Here is an 8,859-nt window from a genome sequence, read left to right on the forward strand (position 1 = left end):
GTTATTGTGTTTAGAAATTTTGAAAGAAAACGAATTGTGAGAACACTGATAAAAATTTGCTGATTTTGGAAGAGTAATGAGTTTCCTGATACTTATATCTCTTATGTCTAAGTCGGCGAACTTAATCCAATTGCTCTATCCAAGAAAATTGAATTTCTTGGTTCAAATCCGCGTTCTTTTGCGGTTTAATTATTGCATCGATGTATTTCTATCAAAATCTCGGGAATTTGACTTTTGCCAGAGAACGTTTTTGATTTTGTTTTTATATTTGATATTTATTTATTTAAGGTTTAACCAATTTACAAAACTTTTATATTCATTAAAGGAAAATACAAACAGATAACAGCTAGAATCAAACAATAACAATAAATAGAAGGGAGTGGAAGCTCTCAAAATGGGACACATCAGAACGAAATGAGCGGAGTTTTTTAGCATCCTAGTCAGAGGTGAATAAACTCCATAATTGAGTTATGACGCTTCTATAATATGCGTTGAATTGTATGCTATCTAAATATCAAGCATTCAAAATTTTAAATTTATCAATATTGCAGGCGTTTGCTATAATACTGTAGATCTTAAAAATATTTGCTGAACGGCTTCGATGATATGGCAGGCATAATACGCAAACACTGTCCACGTCCGTCTGAAGCAGCAGAGCATTCTCGCACGATCCAATCCTTCCGAATATCTTCAAATCATCCGCAATCAAAAGACACTGCGATTCCGAAATTACACTAACAATATCATTTATGAACAAGTTAAAAAGGATGGGTCCAGGGTGAGAACCTGGGGGACTGGGTACAACCAGACAGGAAGCGCCGAATCTACTGCACCAGACCAGCCCCAGGCCTAAAGCTCTAAGCTTAGACACAAGATGCACATGAGGCACACAGTCAAACGCTTTCGAGATATCAGTGTAGACACAATCCACTTGACCAAGCCCCCGAAAGTTATTCAATAAAAATTGTTGGTAGATGGGTAAATTTGTTACGGTATATCTACCATGTACAAAACATGCTGTTGATCAGCCAGAATTCCTCTGCAATACCACGAAAGTCTTTCACATCCAACAGTTTAGTAATCACCGACTCTATGGAAATGCCTCTATAATTAGCGACATCGCTCTTATCATCACTCCTGTAACTCGGTTCCAAAAGTCCAAAAAGAAAAAATACTTGAAGACAAGGAAAAATTAAATATATGCTGCTTAATCAAGACAGATCCAGTCTGTAAATTCGTAATACTCTCAAACACATCGGTAAGTGAAACTTTAAGTTGCAATGAGACAACGATGGATTATTCGATTGACATGAATTTTATTTATCCGAAAGATAATCTTAACACTGCCAATGTTGTCTTCCAAATGGTCAAGCGTTTGTGGCTTATCTGCATAGACCAATGCATTTACATAGCCCCACAGAAAGTAGTCTAGCGGTGTTAAATCACAAGGTCTTGGAGGCCAATTCACAGGTCCAAAACGTGAAATTAGGCGGTCACCAAACGTGTCTTTCAACAAATCGATTGTGGCACGAGCTGTGTGACATATTGCGCGGTCTTGTTGTCATCGTTTTTGAAGAAGTACATACCAATGATTCCACCAGCCCATAAAGCGCACCAAACAGTCAGTTTTCCTGGATGTAACGGTGGTTCGACATACACTTGAGGATAAGCTTAGCTTCAAATGCGGCAGTTTTGTTTGTTGACGTAGCCATTCAACCAGAAGTGCGCTTCATCGCTAATCAAAATTCTTGTTTTGAGCCCATAGGACCAATCCTTACTTGATGATCGTTTGACTTCAATTCTTGGACGAGTTGGATTTTGTAAGCACGTAAACCAAGATCGTTCCGCAAAATCTTCCATAAAGTAGATGGACAGAGATCCAATTCCTGTGCTCGATGGCGGATGGACTCATTCGGGTCTTCCTCAATGCTATGCTCTACAGCAGCAATAGCTTCTTCTGCACGCACCGTACAGCTGTGAGCCTGGCGAGCTGCGGGCTCTGGAGGGAAGGAACCTTCAATCGGGGTCCGTACGACATTTTAGAGGGCTGTCGTGGGGATCGCGGAGTCATGGGCATGCCGAGTGACGTCATGATCCCCGAGATGACCTTCTTTGATAAATTGACCTTTCTCTTTCCATCAAGGGAAGATTGGAGAGAGGGCAGAGTCGGCTCCTGGGATGGACTTGTCTGGTACACTGACGGGTCCAGAATGGGAGATCTGGCCGGAGCTGGAGCGTACTGCGAGACAACGGGATCAAGCTTGTCGGTCCCTCTGGGTCAGTACTGCACTGTGTTTCAGGCGGAAATTTTCGCTTTATTGATGGCGGCCAGAGAGGTGCTTCGGCTCAACTACGGAAGCAGGAGAGTCTTCTTCTGCTCAGATAGTAGGGCTGCACTCATGGCGCTGAAGTCAGTGCGTACGCGCTCCTTGTTGATAAAGGAGTGCAAAGGGGTACTGAGGAGGGTGGCTGAGGAGAGAAAGGTCACGTTGGTCTGGGTCCCGGGTCACACCGGTGTCCGGGGCAATGAGGCAGCGGACGCCTTAGCCAGGGAGGGCTCCTCGCATAGGCATATAGGGCCAGAGCCCCGCTTGGGGATCGCCCCGTGTGTGAGGCGGGGAGCTCTCGAAGCCTGGGCGAGAGACCGGGCCGCGGGGGGCTGGAGAGTTGCTCCGGGAATGAGGCAGGCGAGGCTTATGATGGATGGGCCCGCCCTTCCTCGGACCAGGGAGCTGCTTAGACTGACCAGGAGGGAGTGTAGAGCACTAACAGGGGCCTACACAGGACATTGCAGGCTTAGGAGGCATCTCTGCTTGCTAGGCATTGGAGACGACCCGGAGTGTAGGTGGTGCATGGAAGGGGAGGAGACCCCGTATCATCTGCTCACCGAGTGCCCTGCCTTGACATGGGCAAGATTGGGAGTCTTCGGAACGGCCCTGATCGATCCGGACTCAGGGCACGGTATTGGGCTAAAGGAGTTGCTGACCTTCTACAGGAGGGGTGGCATTCTGGACGCCCTCTAGAGCGGCCTGGGGACACAACGGGCCCATCTGGTGGCCTAAGTGCTTGGACGCCCGCGAGGGCGCCCCCCTTTAATACCAATACCAATACCAATACGCACCGTACGACATCTCTGGGGATGCGAGTTATCAATAAGAGTAAACGTGGTGCGAAAACGTTCCATGGTTAATCGAATTAACTGCTCTGATGGACGATTTTGTCGACGATAAAATGGACGTAGAGCGCGATACGTATTCCGCACAGAACCATTATTTTCGAAATAAAATTGCACTATTTGCAAAGCGTTGTTCAGGCGTGAGTTTATTCATGATGAATTGCCAAACTAAACTGAAAATAATTCACTTGCCAGCTGTTAAATCGGTCGCCATCTTGAACAGTAATGCCAACTTAAAGTTCTATACATCGAAAAAAAACACCCTTTATTTTGTGTGCGGAGTTTTTTTTATAACAATCAAGTTCTGGAGTTCGCGACCAAACCATGCAGGAAAACTTAAAGAATTAAATCGCTTAAAAGCAACAAACATCTCAATCGCACCCAATTGTGTGTATAAGGCAACGGAGGAATGAGTGAACAGGTGAAATTATTTATCAGGACATGCGATTACCATTGACATGAAAGTCATAAATTTGGTTTTACTTTGGGTGGGGCTCACTAAGGAAATTACTTACTTGAAAACTCAATTTTACAGAAATACATATTCACACTTCAATAGAACCAATTGAGGAAGCTAGCATTTTAAAATATTTCGCAGCAGCAGATGTTTTTTGCATAAATTTTATATGAATTTTTTCCTTCAGCCGCACGGAGTAATACAAAATGCTGTACTTTAAATTATATTTAAACGACCGAAATTTTACCCTACTGCGTTACTTCAAGATATGCAGATATATGCAGTGTTTGTACATTGTTTTTCTTGAATATATATGAATATCGTTTCAAACAAGCACTAATTAATCATAACTATCAAACTAGTAAGCAGTCGAGCTATCAATCAGCAGATTTATTTAGAAACAAAATTTTATAATCTGCTTCCTATGTACCTACATAACAAAAATTAAAGAAAGTATCGGTGGTATCGTTAATTCTTCAATTTTCTAATTTTAACTATACATTATAACTCAGTTGTTACTGATTGATAAAATTAAATATAATAAATTCAATTAGATATGGCACATGCAGGTTTCTAAACCCAGTAATATTGTAACTCATGCCTTGAAACGATATTTATTTGCATTTTCGATGGAAAATTATCAAGGATCGCAATTGATCATGAACCTTTCGTATATATATTTTTGACAATTACGACCATGTAGGTATAATATGTTGCAACAATATTTGAGACAACCACGTACATTTGAGACGAGGTTAGCGCCAAAATTTCGCGGCCTGACATAGATGCAGCTTCAGTATCAGGATAAAATTTTGTCTTCTTTTAAATATATATCTTAGTAGGCTGCGAAAAAAAAATTGAAGTCTTGCGTCAAATAGTTTTTTATTGACAGCATTTTAAAGAAGTAGTATACGAAAAAATGTCGCATATAACGCATATTGAGTTTAGAGCAGTCATAAAGTTTTTGACAAAAGAAGGGTTAGCACCTAAAATTATTAAAGAAAGGCTGGATGGTATGTACGGACAAAGTTCTCCTTCGTATTCTGTAGTGAAAAAATCGGCAAAACGTTTTCGAATGGGGCAGGAGTCCCTTGAAGATGATTCAAGGACTGGTTGACCAGTGGAAGTCATAAGGAGATACTGTTGCGATTGTGGAAGAGGAGGTATTGCTAAGCTTTCTGATACAAGTGTTCGTCGAAACCTGCATGATCATTTAAGTATGCATAAGGTGCAAGATGCAAGATGAGTTCCTAAAAATCTTTCGGCTACTCAAAAACAACGCCCTGTCGAGTGTGCGCAGTCTTTTTTGGAACTCTGTGGGTCGGGACCGAAGCCTGTGATAGAAACTATTGTGACGGGAGATGAAACTGTGGTTCTCTATCATGATCCTCTATCGAAAAAAGAATCAATGGAGTGACGTCGAAAGGGTGAAGTACCTTCAAGTGGGACTGGGTGGAGCTGGAGGCCCCTCAGCCTGCTCAGCATGCGTACCGAAGTGGCGGGTCTGTGGGCTCAGCTCTACACCATCTGACTTCCAGGTTGCGTGTTCGGTGACATCGAAGAGGCCTTCAGGAACACGGCCGTGTATTCGATCTGCAGGGCGGTGGAGCGTGCTGGAGTGGGGCGGCCATGGATCCGCTCCATGCTAACCGACCGGAGGGTCGAGGCAACACTGGGTGGGGAGCAGGTGTCCATCGGTTCATCACGGCGTTGTTCAAAGGGTGGGGTCTTGTCCCCCTTCCTGTGGTGCCTAGTGGTGAACGAGATATTGCATATTCAGAGGGAAGAACACGGGGTCTATGCTCAGGCATATGCAGACGACCTTAGGATAATGACACAGGGGACGGACGTGAGGAGGATGCAGGGGCTCCTGAACGGGGCATTGGTAAGATTCTCACAATGGTGCCTGGACAACAAGTTGGCTGTCAATCCTGGCAAGGTGGAGATGGTCATCTTCACCAGAAAAAGGAAGATGGAGTGCAACCTCAACATTTCGATAGATATGGTGCCTCTTTCTGCAAGCGGAAGTGTCAAGTACTTGGGGGTATGATTGGACGCCAAGTTGACCTTCCAGAAGCATATAAGATTAAGGACCAGCTCGGCCTTTGGAGCTCTGTGGGCGTGCCGGAGAGCGGTAGGGGGCACTTGGGGCCTGGGGTCGAAGATCATGCAGTGGATCTACGGTACCATGGTGGTGCCTATGCTCACGCATGGGGCAGTGGCATGGTGGCCGGGGACCAAAAGAGCGGGAGCAAGGCTAGTTCTTGACAAACTGCAAAGACTGGCTTGCCTCTGCATAACGGGCGCCATGAGAACGGCGCCCACGAGGGCCCTAGAGGCTCTGGTGGGGTGGCCCTTTCTGGCGGATCAGGTGCAGATGGAGGCGGCCAGGACAGCTGTGAGGCTGGCGAGTTGCGGGCTCTGGAGGGAGGGAACCTTCAATCGGTATCCCTACGACATTTTAGAGGGCTGGCGCGGGGATCGCGGGGTCATGGCCATGCCGAGTGACGTCATGATCCCCGAGATGACCTTCTTTAACAAATTGACCTCTCTCTTCCCATCAAGGGAAGAGTGGAGAGAGGGCAGAGTCGGCTCCTGGGAAGCACTTGTCTGGTACACGGACGGGTCCAGAATGGGAGATCTGGCCGGAGCTGGAACGTACTGCGAGACAACGGGATCGAGCTTGTCGCTCCCTCTGGGTCAGTACTGCACTGTGTTTCAGGCGGAAATTTTCGCTTTATTGATGGCGGCCAGCGAGGTGCTTCGGCTCAACCACGGAAGAAGGAGGGTCTTCTTCTGCTCGGATAGTAGGGCTGCACTTATGGCGCCGAAGTCAGTGCGTACGCGCTCCTTGTTGATAAAGGAGTGCAAAGGGGTACTGAGGAGAGTGGCTGAGGAGAGGAAGGTCACGTTGGTCTAGCTCCCGGGTCACACCGGTATCCGGGGCGATGAGGCAGCGGACGTCTTAGCCAGAGAGGGCTCCTCGCATAGGCATATAGGGCCAGAGCCCCGCTTGAGGATCGCCCCGTGTGTGAGCTCTCGAAGCCTGGGCGAGAGACCGGGCCGCGGTGGGTTGGAGAGTTGCTGCGGGAATGAGGCAGGCGAGGCTTATGATGGATGGGCTCACCCTCCCTCGGACCAGGGAGCTGCGTAGACTGACCAGAAGGGAGTGTAGAGCACTAACAGGGGCCTACACAGGACATTGCAGGTTTAGGAGGCATCTTTGCTTGCTAGGCATTTAAGACGACCCAGAGTGTAGGTGGTGCATGGAAGGGGAGGAGACCCCGTATCATCTACTCACCGAGTGCCCTACCTTGACATGGGCAAGATTAGGAGTCTTCGGAACGGCCCTGATCGATCCGGACTCAGTGCACTCACGCCCCTTCTATAGGAGGGGCGGCATTCTGGAGGCCCTCTAGAGCGGCCCGGGGGCACAACGGGCCCATCTGGTGGCCTAAGTGCTTGGACGCCCGCGAGGGCGCCCTCCTTTAATACCAATACCAATACCTTCAAGAAAATTCAGAGTCTGATAGTCAACAAAAAAAGTGATGGCCACGATCTTTTGGGATTGTGAAGGAACTTTTTTGGTAGATTTTAAAGAAACTAATACCACTGTCAATGGTAAATACTACGCAACATTATTAGATAAATTGCGAGACTGCATACGTGTAAAACGTCGAGGAAAACTGACCAGAGGCGTGCGTCTTCTTCACGTTAATGGACAGGTGTCTATACTACTACTGTTGCACAAGCTGCCATGTTAGAGTGTGGATTCCAACAGATAGATCATCCTCCCTATAGTTCAGATATGGCCCCCAGCGACTATTATTTGTTTCGATATTTGAAAAAAGACTTACGTGGACGGCGGTTTAATGACGAAGTTGAGTTAAAAGAGGCTGTTTTAGCTCATTTTGCAGACAAACCAAAAGAATATTTTTTTGAAGGGAATGAGTTGTTAATAGATGTAATAAGTGTATTGAAGTTAAGGGGGATTATATTGAAAAATAATACAAAATTGTTACTCTACTTTGTTTCTTTCATATTCAGGCCGGGAAATTTTGGCGCTGCCCTCGTAGGAGCTCCTCTCCCTACAATCTGTTTCTCCCCTAGTTCCGCAAACTAAACCGATGAGGAAGCTCCGATGCAAATTGTTTGTTAATGCGGTTCGTAATTGACAGTATATAAATACAAAACGGCGGGGGTCGAGTATAGACGAAAGAGGAGGGGGAGTTTGCCTGCCACAATGCGTTTCGCGTTTATTTTGTTAGTTTCGATTTATTTACCGGAGTAGGTAACGCCATTTCATGAATATTTCAGCGAACTCGCCGGAGGCACACGGAGCGAATGGGGTGGGTAATAATTTGGACGATGTCTTGTTTTAAATAGGAAACATCTTTTGCAGGATGGTCTGTACTAAATACAACAAAAAGCAATCCTAAATTGAACTCACGAAGATAAAAACATTGTATTTCGCAAATCAGTTATTTTCACACGATTTCACCTGATTGCGCCAGATCCACAAATTAAAGTCTATGGTGGGAGTAGGAGTTAGGAGAAAGGAGTTATCGCTAGTATAAATAAAAATAAAATAAATTGAAATCGAAAATTTGACCTTCTTCAGAAGAATTTAATTTTATATCATTTCGATGCGTTTTTAGAATTTTTTTGTATTTTTTTTTTTAATTTTTAACCTACAGCTGGGCAAACTGCATTGCTTCAAAAATTTCAACCAGAGGGGAGAGGGACAGTGAGAGAAATAACATTTTTCTATATAATACAGTGTTTTGCTCACTTCCGAAATACTTGACAATTTTATGTGCTTTAAAATGGTCATTTTTTATTGTTATGATTCTAATAAAAAAATAACCTCGTTCCCATGACGTTTTTACTGAATAAAAAGCAAATAATATGCTAGTAAATAGAACAAAAATGTATTTAGCGAAAGTGCTAGAAAAAAAAATTGTGCGTAATTTTTTTTCTAAAAATATATAGTCCAATAATACGCAAGTTAGGATCTTTAATGGTCATCAAGATACTTGAACAAGACAGAGAGAAACAGATTGAAGTATTTGAGATTCACTGTACGAGGTTTTCAACTGTCAACTTTTCGTAATCCACTTCCTCAATTCCGAGTTCGTCTTTTCGGACCAGCCATTTGAATTTTTAATTTGATTTAAATCCCAAAAAGAAACGGCTTAGAAAAATCAAACTTATATCGAAGGTGTTT

Source organism: Cylas formicarius, unplaced genomic scaffold (assembly GCF_029955315.1).
Source record: "Cylas formicarius isolate icCylForm1 unplaced genomic scaffold, icCylForm1.1 PGA_scaffold_5__7_contigs__length_24384050, whole genome shotgun sequence".
NCBI lineage: Eukaryota > Metazoa > Arthropoda > Insecta > Coleoptera > Brentidae > Cylas > Cylas formicarius.